This window comes from Telopea speciosissima, chromosome 2, assembly GCF_018873765.1.
Source record: "Telopea speciosissima isolate NSW1024214 ecotype Mountain lineage chromosome 2, Tspe_v1, whole genome shotgun sequence".
Taxonomy (NCBI): Eukaryota; Viridiplantae; Streptophyta; class Magnoliopsida; order Proteales; family Proteaceae; genus Telopea; species Telopea speciosissima.
Window position 1 is genome coordinate 47195967 of NC_057917.1, and position 22454 is coordinate 47218420.

The following is a 22454-nucleotide window of genomic DNA, read 5'->3' on the forward strand; positions in this document are numbered from 1 at the left end:
ACCATTTACTGTTATTGACAATCCTTCTCTCAAATTTTTAATTGTCAATTTGTCTTATCCAAATGTAATAAATCATTAAAGCTTTATAGTTACTCTAACTGAGGTCATATCAAATTTGATAGCCTATCAAGGTATTAGGGACCTACTCATACTTAAAATTTGGGCATTAAGTGATCTGACATGCGACAAATATTAAGTCTAACCACGTAACCTATGGTGACCACTTGACCATCCATCCCCATGTGGGTAGTTGATCCGGATTCGGTGGTCGAGTGGTCACCATAGGTTAGGTGATTAGACTTAATTATAAAACTAATCCCACACCCCCATGTTGGGTTCAGATCTGTTCCCATCCATCCCCATGTGGGTAGTTGATCCGGATTCGGTGGTCGAGTGGTCACCATAGGTTAGGATTCGGTGGTCGAGTGGTCACCATAGGTTAGGTGATTAGACTTAATTAGCAAACTAATCCCACACCCCCATGTTGGGTTCAGATCTGTTCCCATCCATCCCCATGTGGGTAGCTGATCCGGATTCGGTGGTCGAGTGGTCACCATAGGTTAGGTGATTAGACTAAATTAGAAAACTAATCCCACACTCCCATGTTGGGTTCAGATCTGTTCCCATCCATCCCCATGTGGGGTAGCAGATCTAGACTCCTAGACCAACTCCCTTAATATTTTTCATTGTTGTAACAAAATATTTCTGAATATGTTAACTACGTTACTGTTGTAGGCGTCAGAAGGATTAGTTTACTAATCATGAATTTGTGGTTTTGGTCTATTATCTGGGTCTATTATCTATTTTATATTCTCAACATGGTATATGTAATCGATCAAAATTATGTATGAATTATTTTTAATAAAATCTGATAGACTATGATGACAAGAGAATAGCAAATTTAAGGGTGGAACAGAGGAAGAATATTGTGGGACCGAGAGTTTCTTAAATTTAATGGATGAGAGGTGTTAACCTAGAAGTTGAAAATATATGAAAATAATTCGGATCGTCTTATCGGTTGGGGCGGTCGTTCAAAAAATCACAACTACACATGGGGTAATGGTTACAAAAGTTTCTTTTTTAGGTTTGAAAAATTTCCCTTCCCTTCCCTTTAATTCCCCTTGCAACCAAACGGAGCCTTAAGCCTGTCTCTTTCACGTAAGACTTTCATGAAATCTTAGCTCTTTTGTAGTGAGTTCTTCCTATCCATGTAGCAAGGCGTTTTCGACAATGGTCAGCTCCTTGAACTCATAAGGGTTTTCTCAAATCTCTAGTTTCAACACACTCACAAAGCTGTGTGAGAGAGAGTGAGAGAGTGAGAGAGAGAGAGAGAGATCTTTTTTACTAGTTATAAATTCTTGTAAGGCACAAAATCTCCCATAAAATCATATTGTCTTCTATATCTTATACGATTGAGGAATGATTTAATTGCAATTGAATTTTCAACCCAATGAATTGTAGAGAAAAACTCATTTTCTCAACACCTCCTTGCATCCTAATGTGATCTTATCACAGATGAGGATTCCTTATCCAACGACCATAAACAAAGAGTTCACAACTAATAATAGAGGTGTTACATGAATAGGTTCAACTAATATTAAGAAAAGGATAAGATCCCATTGGGATTCCATATAGTAAGACACGTGTCAATCAAATACCGTATTCCTAATAAGTATTTACCAATACATACATTGTCAAGTGGATAAACCAATAAGTATTTACCAATACATTCACAATTGAAACCCTTACGGTAAATTTTTTTCTCAACAACTACATTAGAAGAGATTCTTCAAATAGACACCCCCTAATTTTAGCACATAAAAAATAATAAGACAAAAACAGCCGTTGGATATTAGGAAAATGGTGTGAACACAATATGTCAAAATTGAGACTCAAATCCAACAAATGCCTTCCCATTTTCGCCTCGTAATTTTTAGCATCCTCTTGGATTTATTCAATACTTTGTTTTACCTCATGACCAAATTTTGTTCGATTGAAATTGGACATGTGAGCAAGAAACATTGGATTCTACCCATCCTCAAAATTTTAGCCTCATTTGACCTGCCACAAGACAGAACTATTAAGTACACATCCATGGTATCTTTCTAAGATTGCTGATATAGGAGCTAGGGGTATCAAACAATTTTGGTTTGGTTCGGTCCTTTCAGAGTTTTAGTATATATTGGGCTAGACCAAAATCGAACTAATAACTAGAGGGACTATAAAATTCAAACTAAAACCAAGTCTGGTTGTTTCGGTCCCTGATAGGTTTTTAGTTCCTTGTATGTCCATTGGAGATCTGATCGCGATTTTTCATATATAGAAAGAAAAATATTATACAACACCTTTTTTTTTTAATTGGGTTTAGTCAATTTCGGCTGGCCTTATTAGCCCAATTGGTTCAAACCAAAACGAACTAAAACTGAGAGTTTATTTTTTAAAACCAATATGAAGTTCAGTCTGATCGGTTTTAATTTGTGGTTCGGTCCAATTGGTTTCTAGTTCGGTCCATCTTTTCAATTGGACCTCCATCTTGACACCTACCCCTCGTCCAAATGTTATTTACTAGTTTTAACCTTAAGACACTAAGAAAATGTACTAGCGTTTGTAGTCCAACGGTTAGGATAATTGCCTTCCAAGCAATAGATCCGGGTTTGACTCCCGGTAGATGCATTGTTGTTTTAATAATTTTTAATGCTTCGCCTTTTTGCCTACTGTGTGTGCAGCGCCAGACACATTCAGAGATTATGCATTGAAAGTGATAACCTTATGGTTATTAACATACTCATCAGTGGCTCAAGAATCCACTTTTCCATGGAGGTTATTTTCTTTTCTTTTTTGGATAATAGAGGCTATTTCATACAGCTTTGAATATGTGCAATTTCAACATATTCTGCAGGAAAGAAATTTCGTAGCTGGCATGCTTCCTTCGTTAGGTGCTTCATTTCAGTTAGATCATATACGTGACTCCCATCCTCTTGCGATTCTTAACTTTCTTTTGTACTTTGACATTTTTGGTTTTAGTTTTCTTAGGTTTTCAATAAAAGTATGTTCTTACCAAAATAATTAGTTTTCTGAGGTTTTTAATACTCCAATCTGCGTTCAGGTTTTCTCAGCTATCCCATGATTTGAGTTGCACCATCTCAGGATTCTTTTCTCCTTTCTCTTTGAGTTCGGAACCGTTGGATGTTGTGCCTGCCGGGTGTCGACCTCTCCACTCCAAACTGCACCGCATTGCACCATGGGGGAATTGGAGAGGATTTTAATCCTCTTACCGTAGCATGAGAGATTCCATCCCACAAAGACAAGGCTTTAGAGGCAATATTTACCATTGCTAAAAGTGCAAAACCCGTCTGTATAGCCTTTATTGGTAACTTTTTATCACTGGAAATCCGCTACCAAATGTGGTGCAATGTCACGGAATTAGTCACCTATGTGTGAATATTTTGTTAGAAAAGGATAGATGTTGAGTCAATATTGGATATTGGACTCAATATTGGATTCCTCTAGTAATAGGGATCTTTCCTTGGCTGGAAAGGTTTGTGGGCTAAGTGATTGAGTCCTATTAGGAAACTCAATATTGTTTGCCCTTGTGTTCAATCAATTAGGGTTGAGAGGACAAATAATATAAAAGATATAAGATTGCCAAAAATATAGAACTCTCTCACTCCCTTGGAAAACGTGGAACACCCCTCCCCTCCCTAGAATCGTCCTCTCTTCCTCTCCCTCTCTTGGTGTTTGATCTTGAAGATAGTCCAGGGTTTTGAGAACCTTGGAGTGTCACGCCCCCATCTCAACAAGGGATAAAATACATTATAAGGGGTGACTAGGACGACGCGTGTCATCCTACTAATCTGCCAGGATCACTGACACAGTGTCCCAACGCACAGTCATAACCAATATTAAAACGATATAATACCAGAGTGCGAAAAGGGGAATATTACATTCCAAAAGATCAATAGTTTTGCGGAAGCTTATAAAATCAAATAGTTACAAGATGATCAAAGCCTAGATGATAAATACTGTAATTAATCCATTTCTCATTACCATCTAATAATGATCAACAAGGGTATAACAGTAAATGTTTATACATGGGCCTACGCCCTAAAATAAGTAGAAGGGGAACAAGTCCCTAAAATTCTCACGGCCCGTAGGCGCAATCGTCACAAGGACACCCGTTGCCATGTTCCTCTAACACAGCTTCCGGCTCCTCGTATCTGCATCATAATCTAAAAATTGTGTACACGAGGGGTTAGCTCTCCACCGAGCAGCTGAGGGGATGGGGATGCACAAACACACAATTCACATAGTCCAATGATGCATGCATATGTTAAGTAAATTTTTCACCTAACATCACAACTAAGTCAGAGGTATATGCTACTGTGACAACTCGGGAGACACTGTGGGTCACTTAACTTATCGCCACAATGAAACCTCAATTGTCACCTGGGACCTACGCCGATCGAAGCCTCCAAGACCACTCGGTGGCGGACCCACGATAACCAATACTACCATGATGGCCTCTCCCACCTCTGAATTAGGTGTACTGATTACCCAACACCTAAACCCCTGTTGGTAAGGGTCATAGCATAAGGGTGTAAAATCCTAGCCACAGCTACATGCATGTCTTATCGTCCCGAGAGGTAATCCGGACGCATCAATTTTTCATCTGGTTTAGTGCCCGGTTACTAGCACGGCATGGCGCATACAGTTCAACATGACATTCAACATAATTTTTTCATAAATATATATAGTATCCGGGGTTCCGGCACCGGCACCCACCGGCACCGAGACCCATCAAAGTAAAGCATCTCGAATTAACATCATAACATTCATATATAAAAGTATGCAATATGCGCAAGCATGCTTAATAATTTATAATGATGACATAATATACAATGCAATAATAATATCAAGCCCAAACAACCAAACCCACTCACATATGTGTTATGTTCCGATGTTATGAGTTGTCGCCGCAATCAAGTAACACGTCACAAGATGAAAACTTTAAACCTAAATAAAGAGTGAAAACAGGGTTAATTAAGTAAAGGGACGAATCCCCAAAAGGTCTCCCATAATCACTTTAAGTATAAGGTTTCAGAAGCAGAGTGGTTGCAGGTGTGGTTTCATGCCCAATTTCTGCAACCACAGGTAAATCCTAGGAAACCAGGGGCTCAGGACAGTCTCAGTCCAGTGCGGTTGTAGGTGTGGTTTCTCAGAAAATGAAACCGCCCATAAATCCGAGCTTTCCAGGGGCCTTCTCAGGGTGGTAATCTCAGGGTGGTTTCTTGCAGGTCTGAAACCACATGTAAAACCACATACCTGCAGAACCGAAATTGAAAGGTTTCTCACCCGGGATTCTTTTCCCAAGGGGTTTAAAGGTAGGGAGGCTTCAAGAAAGCTTCCTCCTAGGTCCATTAGGGTTCTAAGACCTCATTAGGTCCATGTAATCCCAAGGATTTAAGAGAGAAAACAAAGAGAACCTAATTTAGGACATAATAGGGTAGAAACCTTAAATTTCTCAAAGGGAAAGAGATGGCTTAGGCTTAGAGCTTGTAATGGAGTGAAATAACTCCACCATAGTCTAGGTTTAGAGGTTCCATCGATTCCTTGGGTTTCAAGAGAACCCTAGGTCGAATCTCTCCCATTTCCCAAACCCCAAAGCCCAAAATAGATGAAGAGATGTGGGTTTTAATGGCTTACCTTCCCCCAATAAAGAAAAGCTCCACGTAGAGGGCTCCAAGAAGTGGTCTTCAAGCCTCCAACCAAGATTCTTCACCCTTCTTCCTCTTTTTCTCCTTCCTTCTCCTTTCCTTCTTTCTCCTTTCTCTCCTCCACGATTTAGGTTAGATGGGAGAAATAAAGAGAAAGAATGCTTCTCCCCCCCCCTTTGTCTTATTTATAGAAAATGGACCTTGGGTCCTTTAAGTTAAATGGGTCAAATAGCTAAATGGGTTGACCCATTGGTTTTAATTAAAAAAGAACCCAATAAGGATGAGTCCAATTGGTTGGACAGGAAATAGAATAAAACCCATTTTTTTTTTTTATCCCACAAGTCAAATGGGTCAATAGCTAAATTGGTACTTTAAGTTAAATGGGTCAAGAGGGCTTAATGGATTGACCCATGGTCTTATTTAGGGTAAAGGAATGGGTTAACCCATCTTTGGGTCAAATAGAGTCAAATGGGCCCTCAAGTTAAATGGGCCTCTTAACTAAATGGGCCTGCCCACAGGTTTCAAATAGAAAAGAACCCACTAGGGGATGGGTCCATCCACCATGGGATTATAAGTCCATCACACGCTCCCTTAAATAAGTGGGACCCACAAATAGAATATTCCCAACTCAATTAAAATAGTCCAGGCGGTCCAAATCTTGACCCGCACTTCGAGGACATCGAGGGAAAGGGTAAATAAATAAAATTAAGGGCTAGAACTTACTATTTCCTTGTCATGGTTTGTCCCCCATTTCCCTGAATAGTTTTCTCCACAGGTAAACTCGCACTGTGGTCAATAATTTTGTAGCTGGGTTTGACTACCAGTGAGAACAGCTCACCAGCATACGTGGCAGTGATAACCACACGTCATGGGAAAGAAATAATAATTAATTATGATCCGGGGTGTGGGTATAACATCCTCCCCACCTTACGAGAAATTTTGTCCCCGAAATTTGAGGCAGCTAGGGTCTCAAGTGATAAGAACTGTTGGATAACAACATCCCAAGTCACCCACATCTTGAACTAAGTCAAAGGTCGGGTCAAGATGAGGCAGTGCCCACATGGCACAGCAAGTCAGGTTTCACAATTCTCTTTTCTTTACAGGGTCATATTATCATAGGGGTGTGGTTCACAATAACCCTAGGAAAACAGGGTTCCAACTACTAAGTTAAGTCTCAAGGAACAGAGGTTGCCTAGATCTTTCAGATCAGGTGATACCACTCTAGCCTTCACTACTTTGGTCAGTCTTGGGTTATAGGATCTAACCTGTCCATTCTGTCCATTTTCAAACATAGGGTTCACATTCTGAAGGCTTTCACATCTGGTTGTCTCATTACCTAACTCAACTTTAGAATGATTTGGAATATTGATGGAATCTCCTATTGTTCACTCCCAGTACGGAGGAAACGCATTTGGTGATCCATTACCCCATTCATATCTGTCGTTGGAGAAGGTCTTGTTACATCCTTCAGTTTCAGCTTTCACAACCTTTAAACCTATAACACAGTTATCCCACAGGGAAGAGTCCACATCAGTCCTCTTTCGAGAACCAACAACCTTTACTAGCTTTTGTCCAAGTCAACTCTTCAAGCATGTCTCAATAATTTAACCTACTCGATCATTAAATTCATTATTCATCTCCCTAAGGTCTGGTCAACCAAGGTCAGGGCTCCAACTAGTTTCACAACAAGGTCAAGGTAAGTCATACTTGTAGTACCAGAGAATCACTCTAGTCACACAAGTCCAAGGTTCTAAGGTATATCTATATATATTTATCACACCAATATGTAGGCATAAATTCAATAATTACATTCACATCCCCATGGACATATCTGTCATCTAGGTCAATCCACAAGAACAAGAAGTTCTCAGGTACAGTTTGCTAAGTCTCTTTTTTTTTGGAAAGTCAAATCACGGTGTAGGACTTTCTCTATGAGTCTAAACAAGGTTTGGATGGACCAAGTAAAGTTCAAATAGAGTCGTCATTAGCTTGAGGTGTTATGAATGACTTCCAATACACGTGACCTTCATGGCTTACTCAAATAAATCAGTCTATTACTTTCCTTTCCTACGCACCCCATTGAGGGTCTCTACCCGTATAGGTTTAGGTTTTCCTATCCATAAGGTTTGGGTCTTTAAATTCACAGGATCTAAGGTCTTCATCCTCAAGGTAACTCTTCTCCTTTTATGTAAGAGAGGAGTCACAGCAGTTACCAATGCCTGCTACTTCTGATTAGCTGGTCCGATCGGGTACAAGTCCTAACCTCTTTCAATTTCAAGGTATTAACTAGACTTAAGTGATCCCCACAAATGGGTCACATAACGGGGTATCCGGTCTAGGGTATAGGCACATAATCATCACATATAGGTGTGGTCAAAGGTCTCCAAAAATCTGAGCTCAAAATCCTAAAAGAAATCGGGTGGACTCACGAGCGGTGTCAGTACTCTGGGTCCGTTCGTGGCTCCTCCGCAAAAATAGGGAGAGCAGACTAACGGGCGGATGTGGAATGCAAATCCGTTCATTCATCCGATCTCAGAAGTCTCAATGGCCAAGAGGGTGTAAGTCAAACGGATCTACGGACGGACGCATGAGTGTGGATCCGTTCGTGATCAGCACAACTTAAAAATGATAATTTCAAGTGTTTTTTTTTTTTTTTTTTTGTGTGGGGCGGATTCACGACAAGTGGATCCGTTCGTTCGTCTGTTCGTAGAATTTTAACAAAACAGAGCTACGAGTTTTAAAACTCACTTTTGGCTCCAAAGAAAGGGACATAATCACAGGGAGAAAATCTCTATACGGACTTCCGTTCAAGCTTCCCTTGGGTGATTTTTCTTGTAATCTCAAGCCTCAAGGTTCAACTCTCAGTCATTCAAGATATGGCTTTCTTCCCATTCTACTTTCTCTCTTCTTTTTTTTTTGGATTTGGGATGAATCATTTCAAGTTGTGATCAAGTCTTGATTTTTCTTGTAATCCCATGGCCATGTACACCAAATCCATACCAAACCGATTGGAACTAGGACTTTTGGGTATAAATCAAACCCTATTTGATCGATGGCACTAAGTTGTTGGATCCTTATTTGATTAATGCATCTTTTATAAATTTCAAGTCTTTGCAAGCATTTTAGAGATTGTTGCTAGGTTTATCATATCTAGTTGAATTTTACTTGGATTATGTCCAGGTTTTGGTTGTGGTAAAGTCCTCAATTCACAATATTTGGGAAAACTCTCCAAGTTCAAATCTAATTCTTTTACATACCATAAAATCTCGTAAAACATTATCCCATTGTCTTATCTTCAAGCATATTCTCTTGTATACATAATTATTGATAAAATCCTTAAATCTTTCCTTTTTTTTCTCAAATAAATAATTCTTGTCTCTTGTTGGGGTATTTTCATCTAATAACTTGCTTGTTTGATATTGGTTGGAATGTAAAGTAGCCAAAAGTACATGTTGTTCACATTGATCTCATTATTCACATCCACGCATTAGGAATTTCACATGGATTTTACATGTGCATTGATCTTCTTCATATCTCTTCACTCCCAACATCTTCCTATGGTTATCATGTCTCATTTCCCTTATACGCTCTTGTCACAATACAATTTTCACATCTTGTAGACATTTCACTTCTATACTTTTATTTGCCAAGCATAAAGCTTAAGTTACCGGGGTAAGATATGCCACAAGAGGGGCGAGGGAAACATCAAATGGAGGTAATAAACACCAAAAATAGATTGGTTAAACCAAACAGGGCCAAAAAAATTCTTTCTGGCTTGGGTGGTTTTAGGTGTGGTTTCAGTAAGTTGCAACCACAGGTAAATCCGGGCTTTTACAGAACCAAATTTTGTTCTCAGAAATTCACGGATTCTCAGTCGGTTTCACAAAATTGAATCCACGGGTGAAACCACATGGCCCAAAAATTAAAATTTTAAAACCCGCGACTTAGGGATTTATTTCCCTCCTTCAAAACACAACTCTAAAGCTCCGGAGAAACCCCAACTGCGACCGTACTTGCTCTCTCCTCACTCCTTGGTGGATTTTGGTGCTCCAAATTACTCCTCAACAACATCCAATCGCATTCAGGTAAGATCTCTCTTTTTCCCATCGATTTCTCTCAAGGAGAAACCCCAAAATCGATTTCAGGTTTATAAAACTTGGGGTTTTTGTTTCCTTTTGCTTGGTAGGTTACTCACAACCTAATCTTAACCATTTTCTCATCATAAGCAACCTATACAAGGGCTTGCATACAATCTTGGCATCTAACTCAAGGATTTAGGTTGGATTTTGGAAAATCAAAACCTAATCAAATTTTCCTCTTCTCTTTTGCCATATTTGATTCGGTCTTACTATGTAGGCTTAGTCTAAACTATTTTGAGTTGCCACAAACCAACTTTACTTGTTTCTCAAGATTCAAACTTCCAATCACAAAATCTAAAAATTCTTTTTGAAGCCCAAGGCATGCTCCATGATCGAACAAGTCGACTTCTTGTTTGAACTTACTACTTTGTATAAAATATCATGTCCTAGGCATAATATGACCATGAATCTTCATTATTTATCATGTCATTCACATAATGGCCATGCCTTTCCTTTTTCCCTAACTTCTTAGATCACAATTGGATAAAATCAGAATTTTCTAGCCTAAGAATCCTGCTGTAATTTAATTTGCTTTGGAAGGAAAATCAAGGGCTAGGTTTTGAACTTCACAACCTTACATTGATCATCTACTTAGGCCTTAGCATTCAAGGTACTAATTTGCTATCAATCTTGGCTTTTGGCGGCAGATTAAAATAATCAATGGCTCCAAGAACAAGGCGTGCATGCTTGGAACAAGTTGCACCAACTGTCCTAGATCCACTATGGTTTCAAAAGATAGAGGACCAAGAGCTTTACCAAGACTACTGCCGCTTCAAAAATATAGTAGAAGGGCGGGATGTAGTGTTGGATGATCTCAAAGCTTACATGGTGGGGCAGAGATTCGAGGCATTGGGGTGGACCAACATTCTCAACCTTCCTGAACCATACTACCTGAAACTCATTCGCCATTTCTATACAAATCTGGATACCGAGAACCTGGGCACACAAAACTATCGGGTTGTTTCATATGTCAAGGGGGTTCCTATAGCCTTCATTGCAGCACAGTTGGCCGGTGTTATCAACGTGTCCATTGGAGGAGCAAGGACCTATTGTTCACTTAGAAGGAATCCCTATACCTTAATCAAGTGGGAGGTATTGACATTCTGACGGGCATCAGGCGACTGAACCTGCGAGTGGTGGATGGCTTCGATGAGGTCACAAAGCAACTCTCCGACCAGACTCAGCGCCTATAGGGTATCGAGAGAGGGGTAGATGACATCAACACCTTTCTTGGTCGTGGTGGTGGCGGTGGTGCAAATGACTAGCCCAGCTTTCTCTCAACAAATTGAAGTTATCTCGGATCAGTTCTTCTAGTCCTTGTCTTAGTATGAACAACTGGGAACTTTTAGAAATGGTAGACTTGTATATTTAATCTGAGATGAACATAATCAAATGTTTTAAGTTGTAACAGATGAGATCTTGCATTTTGAGTTGGAAAAGGCACAGTTATGCCCAAACAGAGAATCTGGAACAATTATGGTGTTTATATTAGTATCTTTTGATTGAGCTGAATGGAATCATATATTTTTGTTGAAATAGATGAAATCATGAATGTTGAAATGGGAAGAATATGATTGCCTCCCAAGAAGATTTGGAACAATTGAATATTTATAATTAATCTTATATGTATCTCTATGTATTTGCTTAATTTTCTCTTGTTTAAATCATTGTTGATAATTGTGGTTGGTTATGATTGGTTCATTATTATTTATGAATTATAACATATAGTTGCCCATTTATGACCTACTTAAGACTCAACCAAGCAATTATATAGTTGTAGCTTAATAGCCTATGGTTCAAATCCTAAGTTCCATGTTGCTTATTATCTTCTAAGTTCTTGTTTCACCACAATCAGTCTTCTCCTATGTCTGCACACAATCACTTATGTTCTTGAATATTTTTAGTTTAGAACCTAATTGTGGAGAGTAAATCAAGAGTCCGCGAAACTGTGGTTGGTGCAGAGCATCATTGCTCTGATACCACTCTGTCACGCCCCCATCCCAACAAGGGATAAAATACATTATAAGGGGTGACTAGGATGACGCGTGTCTTCCTACTAATCTGCCAGGATCACTGACACAGTGTCCCAACGCACAGTCATAACCAATATTAAAACGATATAATACCAGAGTGCGAAAAGGGGAATATTACATTCCAAAAGATCAATAGTTTTGCGGAAGCGTATAAAATCAAATAGTTACAAGATGATCAAAGCCTAGATGATAAATACTATAATTAATCCATTTCTCATTACCATATAATAATGATCAACAAGGGTATAACAGTAAATGTTTATACATGGGCCTACACCCTAAAATAAGTAGAAGGGGAACAAGTCCCTAAAATTCTCACGGCCCGTAGGCACAATCGTCACAAAGACACCCGTCGCCATGTTCCTCTAACACAGCTTCCGGCTCCTCCGTATCTGCATCATAATCTAAAAATTGTGTACACGAGGGGGTTAGCTCTCCACTGAGCCAGTGAGGGGATGGGGATGCACAAACACACAATTCACATAGTCCAATGATGCATGCATATGTTAAGTAAATTTTTCACCTAACATCACAACTAAGTCAGAGGTATATGCTACTGTGACAACTCGGGAGACACTGTGGGTCACTTAACTTATCGCCACAATGAAACCTCAATTGTCACCTGGGACCTACGCCGATCGAAGCCTCCAAGACCACTCAGTGGCAGACCCCTGATAACCAATACTACCATGACTGGCCTCTCCCACCTCTACAGAATTCGGTGTACTGATTACCCAACACCTAAACCCCTGTTGGTAAGGGTCGTAGCATAAGGGTGTAAAATCCTAGCCACAGTTACATGCAAGTCCTATCGTCCCGAGAGGTAATCCGGGCATATCAACTTTTCATCTGGTTTAGTGCCCGGTTACCAGCACCACGGTACGACACATACAGTTCAACATGACATTCAACATAATTTTTTCATAAATATATATAGTATCCGGGGTTTCGGCACCGGCACCCACAGGCACCGAGACCCATCAAAGTAAAGCATCTCGAATTAACATCATAACATTCATATATAAAAGTATGCAATATGCGCAAGCATGCTTAATAATTTATAATGATGACATAATATACAATGCAATAATAATATCAAGCCCAAACAACTAAACCCACTCACATATGTGTTATGTTCCAATGTTATGAGTTGTCGCCGCAATCAAGTAACACGTCACAAGATGAAAACTTTAAACCTAAATAAAGAGTGAAAACAGGGTTAATTAAGTAAAAGGACGGATCCACAAAAGGTCTCCCATAATCACTTTAAGTATAAGGTTTCAGAAGCAGAGTGGTTGCAGGTGTGGTTTCATGCCCAATTTCTGCAACCACAGGTAAATCCTAGGAAACCAGGGGCTCAGGACAGTCTCAGTCTAGTGCGGTTGCAGGTGTGGTTTCTCAGAAAATGAAACCGCCCATAAATCCGAGCTTTCCAGGGGCCTTCTCAGGGTGGTAATCTCAGGGTGGTTTCTTGCAGGTCTGAAACCACATGTAAAACCACATACTTGCAGAACCAAAATTGAAAGGTTTCTCACCCGGGATTCTTTTCCCAAGGGGTTTAAAGGTAGGGAGGCTTCAAGAAAGCTTCCGTCTAGGTCCATTAGGGTTCTAAGACCTCATTAGGTCCATGTAATCCCAAGGATTTAAGAGAGAAAACAAAGAGAACCTAATTTAGGACATAATAGGGTAGAAACCTTAAATTTCTCAAAGGGAAAGAGATGACTTAGGCTTAGAGCTTGTAATGGAGTGAAATAACTCCACCATAGTCTAGGTTTAGAGGTTCCATCGATTCCTTGAGTTCCAAGAGAATCCTAGGTCGAATCTCTCCCATTTTCCAAACCCCAAAACCCAAAATAGATGAAGAGATGTGGGTTTTAATGGCTTACCTTCCCCCAATATAGAAAAGCTCTACGTAGAGGGCTCCAAGAAGTGGTCTTCAAGCCTCCAACCAAGATTCTCCACCCTTCTTCCTCCTTTTCTCCTTCCTTCTCCTTTCCTTCTTTCTCCTTTCTCTCCTCCACGATTTAGGTTAGATGGGAGAAATAAAGAGAAAGAATGCTTCTCCCCCCCTCCTTTGTCTTATTTATAGAAAATGGACCTTGGGTCCTTTAGGTTAAATGGGTCAAATAGTTAAATGGGTTGACCCATTGATTTTAATTAGAAAAGAGCCCAATAAGGATGGGTCAAATTGGTTGGGCAAGAAATAGAATAAAACCCTTTTTTTTTTTTATCCCACAAGTCAAATGGGTCAATAGCTAAATGGGTACTTTAAGTTAAATGGGTCAAGAGGGCTTAATGGATTGACCCATGGTCTTATTTAGGGTAAAGGAATGGGTTAACCCATCTTTGGGTCAAATAGAGTCAAATGGGCCCTCAAGTTAAATGGGCCTCTTAACTAAATGGGCCTGCCCACAGGTTTCAAATAGAAAAGAACCCACTAGGGGATGGGTCCATCCACCATGAGATTATAAGTCCATCACACGCTCCCTTAAATAAGTGGGACCCACAAATAGAATATTCTCAACTCAACTAAAATAGCCCGGGCGGTCTAAATCTTGACCCGCACTTCGAGGGCATCGAGGGAAAGGGTAAATAAATAAAATTAAGGGCTAGAACTTACTATTTCCTTGTCATGGTTTGTCCCCCATTTCCCTGAATAGTTTTCTCCACAGGTAAACCCGCACTGTGGTCAATAATTTTGTAGCTGGGTTTGACCACCAGTGAGAACAGCTCACCAGCATACGTGGCAGTGATAACCACACATCACGGGAAAGAAATAATAATTAATTATGATCTGGGGTGCGGGTATAACATGGAGTGTGTAGGAGTTGGCTTGATCGAGTGCAAACGCAAAGCTGTGCATGATGCGTGGAACGTTTGCGAAAGGGCTATATTCGATTGAAGGTTTTGCGCTTGTGAAACTCTAGGTAACAATCAATTCTTCCATTGTTGCTGCTTATTGAATGACATCTCCCATGGGGAAGGGATGCATACGAGGAAGGCCATGGGCATGCTACCGGCTGCGTGGTTTGGCCGCGGGCATGAGGACCAGGCAGCTTCTGTCATGGGTGTACATGCGTCGTGCGCCAGAGGCCACAACCTGCTGCACTCGCCTGCTGCACGTCCTGCTAGCCGCACCCTTCCCCCCCGCTAGCCGCGCGCCCCGCCTACCACGTGCAGCCCTTTGCCACGCTGCCCCTGTGACCCGCGCGCTCCCCATGTGCGATGGCCCCTGTCGCGCCTTGCACGTGCTGCTGCTAGTGTTGTTTGCGCGCGCTGGCAGCCTGCGGTCTCCCTTTTATTTTCCTATGTGCTACCTTGTATAGCAAAAATTAAAAAAAAAAAATTTTTGATTAGGTTTTATTGAAAGGGAGATCACTTGGAGAAGATGGGTGGAGAGATTCTTGCCTTCACCCACCTTCCTCAATTTGCATTATGACTTATTTTATTTTTTTATAAGCATGTATGTGATTATTTCATGGGTGCATTGGATGCACATTACCATAGTGAAATGGTTTGTCATGGTGATGGTATACTTTGTGTTTTTGCGCATTTTTCACATAAAACATAAAATATTAAACTTTGGCATCATGTATGTCATGAAGACCATGGTTATGGGATTTAAATACATGCATTAGATGGAGGCATGGATGTGATCTTGGATGTAATTTTAATTTTTCCTTTTTTCTCCCTATTTTATGTAAAGGTTATGTAATTTCCCTTAGTCAATTCAAATTGGTAGACTGGTTTCCTGAGTTTTGTCTTCTATGTAAAATGATTGTAATAATTTTAAATTAGTTTGAAAGAATTTGATGTAATTGCTTGGAGATTGTGATGTGATCGTGATCATAATGGGATCTTGATTATGATCGTGGATCAAGGATCTTAACGGTTCGTTGGTGAGAAGATTGGAGGAGGGACTTGCTCACTTGGAGTGTTCAAGTTGTTTACAATTCTGAATTTATTTTTCTGTAATAGTTAGTTGCAATTGCATTATCACATAATTTTTTTTATGCGTGGGAGTGACATATTACTCCCATCCATATTGTAATCAAAGTGAGTTTATATTGGATGTGAACTCATGTTGATTGAAGATGCTATCCCATAACCATTGGTATTTAATTTTTCTGTGATAGATGTGTTTATGTGCTTACTTTGGATGTATGATTGTGATTTTATACGTTCCCATTATCCCTCAATATTTTTTTTAAAAACAAGTATGATATGGGAAACCCTGGTCTGTGGGACTCCTATGGCCTCCCTTAGTTAGTTTCCTGAGTTTTGTCTTTTATGTAAAAAGATTGTAACAATTTTAAATTAATTTGAATTATTTGATGTAATTGCTTCAAGATTGTGATTGTGATGGGATCTTGATTATGATCGTGAATTAAGGATCTTGTCGGTTTGTTGGTGAGAAGATTGGAAGATGGACTTGGTCACTTGGAGTGTTCAAGTTGTTTACAGTTCTGGATTTATTTTCCTATAATAGTTAGTTGCATCTGCATTGCCACATAATTATTGTTATGTGTGGGAGTGACATATGAGGCTGTGATTACTCTCATCCATCTTGTAATCAAAGTGAGTTTATAGTGGATGTGAACTCATGTTGATTAAAGATGTTATCCCATAATCATTGGTATTTAATTTTCCTGTGATGGATGTGTTTATGTGCTTATACATTAGATATGGTTGTGATTTTATGCGTTCCCGTTATCCCTCAATTTTTTTTTTAAAACAAGTGTGATATGGGAAACCCTAGTCGGTGGGACTCCCATAGCCTCTCTTAGTTGGTGAATGTAGAAATATTATCGATCTACTCCTGCAGATGCTGATAGGATAATAATTGGATAGGTTGATGAGATTGTCTACTCCCATCTCACATGTGATAGACAGAAAATATGTTCAGTGGTACGTGTACTACAATAGTAGGCATTAACTCGCAATATCATAAAATTAAGGGTATGCACTTGACTTGAGTGTGTGTCAGCCGATAGTAATGGGCATGACACTCAGGTAGCTAAATCACATTGGAAGTCTAGGTGACAGACAAAATAGTTCACTCAACCAACATGCCAATGATGAACTTCGATAGGCTAAGCCTGAAGCATATGGGTCGATAAGTTCCAATTCATGCCCTATAAACGAAGGGAAGCTTATGGTGTGATTGATCATTGATTGTTACTATCCCATTTTTCAATGGTTGTCGATCATGCTAATTGTTAATTTTTGTACATAGTGTAGATTTAATATTATGTCGACCCAAATGAACTACGCTGTCCTGATTAAAGATCATATTTTGACCGACCCAAATTATGTTGACTGGAGGAGGAACATTAAGTTACTCCTATCTGCAGAAGGTCTGATGTCAGTCCTTGAGCAAGAAGAGCCTGAATTCCCTAACGAGGAGAACCCTCAATCCAAAGAAACCTATGAGTTGTTCCGTCAGAAAAACTCTAAGGCCAAGCTCCTCGTGCTGAGTTCTTTGGAAAATACCATCGCTGATTCTGTCAAGGATTTGTCCTTAACAAAGAACATGCTAGAGAAGTTGAAGGAGATGTATGGGAGAGAAGAAAGGCATCCCCATCATCAACTTGTGACACTTCTCCATAGTGCAAAGATGACCCAAGGAACTTCTGTTGTAGGTCATGTGATGAAAATGCAAAACTTGTACCAAGATCTGGAGAACCTTGGGACATTTTTTAAGCTGAATTATAAAACGGATGTTATCTTTTACTCTCTGCCTTAGGATATCTATGGATTATTTATTATTAATTACAACCTAAATAAACTCTTCGTCAAACTTCCTGAGCTCGGCAACATATTGCAAGAAGTAGAGGCTGCATCCAAGAAGCAGAAAGTGGAGGTCCTGATCACAGAGGACAAATCCTCTTCCTCTAAGCCTAAGGGCAAAAATAATAAGAAGAAGGCTGATAAGGGTAAAGCCCCAAAGGTCGAGTCAAAAGGAATTCAGAAGAACAAGAAGAAGGAAACTTATTTCTATTGCAAAAAGGATGGAATGTCGAGCTTTTCTGGCATCTCAGAAAAAGAAGCTAGAAGAAGGTTTTTCTGAAACTTTAGTCCTTTATGAGTCTAATTTGTCGGAGGAACCTACTCATTCATGGTTGGTGGACTCCGGATCCACTGCCCATATTTGCAACATGTTGCAAGGATTTAAGCTGACAAGAAGATTGAGTAAGGATGAAGTTCGTTTGAAAACGGGTACAGAAGCTGAGGCCATTGGAGATTTTACTTAAGAGATTGTTTTTAAGTCTTCTCATTCAAGAGGAACATTGTTTTTGTTAGTAAGCTGGTTTTGGATGGTTATACTTTTCAATTTGGTGTTAAGTTAACTATTCGGTTTAATAATTCTGTTGTTGTTGCTGGCTTACTAGATAACGGATTAGATTTCTTAAAACCAGAATTTGATGTGAATGAAATCTCCAATACATCTATAAAAAGAAAATTAGTTCAAGATAATTCAACATATCTTTGGCACTTAAGGTTAGATTATATTGAAGTAGAAAGGATAAACAGGTTGGTAAAGGATGGTCATTTGGATTTTCTAAAGGTAGAACCTTATCCAACCTGTGAGTCATTTCTACAAGATAAAATGACTAAGAAAACCTTCCCTACCAAGGGAAGAAGAACTGAAGTTTTGTTAGAATTGATACACTCTGATGTATGTGGGTCCGTTAATATTCACGCAAGGTATGGTTACGAATATTTCGCAACCTTCACTAATGATTACTCTCGTTATGATTACATATACTTGATGCACCGCAAATAAGAAACTTTTGATAAATTCAAGAATTTCGAGCGGAAGTTGAAAAACAGTTGGGTAGTTGCATCAAGTGCCTTCGATCTGATCGAGGAGGAGAGTATTTATCAGATGAGTTCAAGGACTATCTGAAAGAAGCTGGGATAATATCACATTTATTGAAGTTTACTTCTTGTCCAGTAATGTTCGAGAAGAGGTCAAGTACAAATTTAATAGTTGAAAAGTCATCCTCAGTTGCTCGGCAAAAAATAAAAGTGTCATCGGCAAAAAACAGGTGGGAGATTTCAGGGGCAGTGTGGGCAACCTTAATCCCCCTGAAGAGGCCAATCTCCCTATACGCATCAAGTAGCCTAGAGAGTACCTCCATAGCTTACAGAAAACGGTAGGGGCTTAGAGGGTAGTCTTGACGCAGCCCCCGCTGAGGTTTGAGATAACCGAAAGAACTACCCTGGATTTTGAAAGAAAAGGACGTAGTGGAAATAAGGCAAAGCACAAGAGAAATCCAATGTTCGTCAAACCCCAAAAAACTGAAGAGGTTAGAAATTAATTGTGATTCTACTCTATCATAGGCTTTAGACATGTCCAGCTTGATTGCAGCAAAATCGGTTTTTGCTTTATGTTTTTTTAAATAAGTAAAGATTTCTTGTGCACTGGCAATGTTATCCCCTATCTGCCGGCAAGAAACAAAAGTAGATTGAAAATGAGAAATAAAATAGGATAGAAGGGGCTTAAGTCTGTAGGCCAAAATCCTAGCCACAATTTTATAACAGACATTATATAGACTAATGGGTCTAAAATCAGCCACAGATGTTGCATTATCTTTCTTGGGGATCATACAAAACAAAGTATGGTTGCAACCGGGAGAAGTACCCCAAGAGGAAGAAAGAACGAACAAAATCCACAACATCTTCCCAAATAAAGTCCCAACAGTTGATTTTGGACTCATGCAGGGGATAAAAATCAGAAGGTTAAGCCATCCCATCGTTGATTTTTTTGGGAAAATTAAATGCCCATCCCCTATACTATGGCCTAATTACACATTCCCCTTAGATTTTCCCTAATTACATTTGTATCCCCTATAGTTTACATTAAATTACTATTACACCCATGTCGGTAGTATCCGTTTGTTAAATCGTGATGTGGCTTAGTAGTATTTTTTTAATCCCCAAACTAACCCTAAGTCCATGTAACATGATCCTTTTACCCGTCTTCTTCTCTTCTTCTTCCTCCTCCAACCCCTTTCCTACAACTCCGCCCCCACCCTACTGCCGACACAACCCATCTCCCCGGCCCCACTCATGCTCTCTCCGTACTCTTTCCCTGCTGCTGATGCAAAGGGTCTCCGTGGTGAGGAAATGATACCACAAACACACCGAGGAAACTGAATAGAAGAATAGATCATGCAAGTGAATAATAAGATCAGTTGTAGTAATACGACATGGGCAAACCTCAGCAACAGTAATATAATCTGATCGAAAAATCCAAAACAAACAACAATGTATAAATTCTAATCTACAGATCAGAAACAACAATAAACTATCTGATTTCGAAAAAAAAATTAGAAATAGTAGTAGTGGCGATAAACAATCTGATCGAAAGGATCAGAGACAGCAACAGTGGATAATGGTCTAATCAATTGATTAGAAGCAACAAAAAAAAACAAAAAATCTAAAAGACAACAAATTCAACAGTAACAATAGGATGTTACTGAGGAAAAATCCAAAATAATAAGAGATTGCGGATACCATGAGATCCGAAGACCCAATCTGGTGAAAATCCAAGTCGAATGCAAGTTTCTATGTGCCCTTTAAATATCCAAATCCATGAGCTGATTTGAAGGTCAGATTGATAAAATGTGGAAATCAAACCTGTCTAGAAAAGTAGGTAAAAATAGAGTACCGCCAGTGAAGATCTATAAAGTATCGAAAGACTTCTAAGCTCTTCCAAAATCTTGATGTGAATCGGGGGTCCCGATCGGATACGATGCTGATGGGCACGCCATGTAGGCGGACCACATTTTCAATGTAGAGCTGAGCGAGCTTTTCCGTGGAGTAAGTTGTCTTGACGGGTATAAAGTGGGATGTCTTGGTTAGTCCATCAACTATCACCCAGATTGCATTCATTCCCTTTCTTGTGTTGGGCAAATTGGTCACAAAATCCATGGTAATCCTTTCCCATTTCCACTCCAGAATTGGAAGCGGTTGTAGTAGTCCATATGGTCTATGTCTCTCTGCCTTTATCTGCTGACAGGTGAGGCATTCAGACACGTACAAGGCTACAGTCTATTTCATCTCGATCCACCAATAATATCTCTTCAGATCCTTATACATTTTTGTGCTGCCCGGGCGTATTAAGTAGGGTGAGTTGTGCACTTCGTTGAGAATCCGATCTTGCACATCATAGCCATCTGGCACGCACATCCTATCCCTGCATCTCAATGCCCCATCGTTGGGTATCGAGAAATCGAGGTCCTTATGAATTCCTTGCTTTATCTCCTAGATGGTCTTTGCTAGCTCGGGGTCTCTGGCCTGCTCCTCAATTATTTCTTCTCGGATCGACGGTTGTATGTCCATAGATGCCAGCTGAATAGCCGTTCCCTCGATCATGAGTTCCAAATCGAATTTTTGAGCTTCTTCTATAAATTGTTTGCTAACGACCAAGGAAGCGAGGGATGCAGTTTGGGATTTCCTGCTAAGTGCATTTGCCACTATACTCAAACCCTAGAAGCTTCAAAGAGGATTCCAAAAACCAAATATGGAGGAAAAAAAAAAAAAAACATCGCCATGTTGAATGACTAATAACCCAGATTACACCTAGAAATATGGATAATTTTCTCTGTTTTGAATAAAGTAAAGCCAGCCTCCATTGTCCAGCCAAAGTTTGGAATGTCGTTGATTCTATGCGCTTTTTCCCTTCTCAAATTAGGTTTTGATTTTTTCAGAACGCTCAGATTCCTTTTGTTTTCTGTTGGACCTGCTAGGATTTGAAAAAATTGGGACACTGAATCTGTTTTTTATGTGATTTTTTAGATGGACTGTGATTCGAAGAAAGGAAGATGAGGATTGATTGGCCAAGAGAGAGAGAATGAGGCAGTGAGATGGGTGGCTCCAACAGTAGGGGTGGGGGCAGAGTTACAGCGATTGGGTTGAGGAAGACGAATGGAGGAAGATGACGCAGGGAAAGGGTTAAAGGTCAAATAGTTTTTCTCAAACTATAACTAACACCAGACTAACACTGCCAGCAGGAGTCCGAATGTAACCAAGACAAATCCAAGAAAGGAATATATAATTAAATGATAGTACATGGGTGGGGAACGTAATTTTCCCTTTTTTTCGTTTTTTGTTGTTGTTGTTGTTGATGATATTTTGGTATTCTTGAAAGTGGATCATACCTCCATTCGTTCCTGGAGGAAGATTTGGATTTAAAAATATAAGGTTTCTGGGCAATCCATTAACAGTTACAATTTTTCCACATCTTTCAGCTGTAATAGTCATGTTTGCTTTAGAAGAATCTATGCCCAAAATTGTTGAAATTAAAGTGTTGATGATGCCTGATAAATACTTATGAGTTCCAACAAAATTTGGAAGATAAAAAAATGCTAGTTTTCAAGGACTAAATGATAAAAGTAAGAGAATTGTAGGGTGGAAAGAAAACTTGTTGTCACCTACAATTAGGGAAGTGTTCATCAAAATTCAATTAGGGAAGTGTTCATCAAAATTGTAGCCAATACTATCACTCAATTCACAACCGGCCACTTCAAAGCTTCTTAATAGGATGTTGAACGACTTAA

General features: G+C 39.6%; 1 non-coding gene across 1 annotated transcript; it reads left to right on the forward strand.

Moving 5' to 3' along the window:
- The first annotated feature begins 2601 nt into the window (after positions 1–2601).
- TRNAG-UCC lies at positions 2602–2673 on the forward strand. The gene has a single exon. It is a non-coding gene; the product is annotated as a tRNA-Gly (tRNA).
- The last annotated feature ends 19781 nt before the right edge of the window (positions 2674–22454 follow it).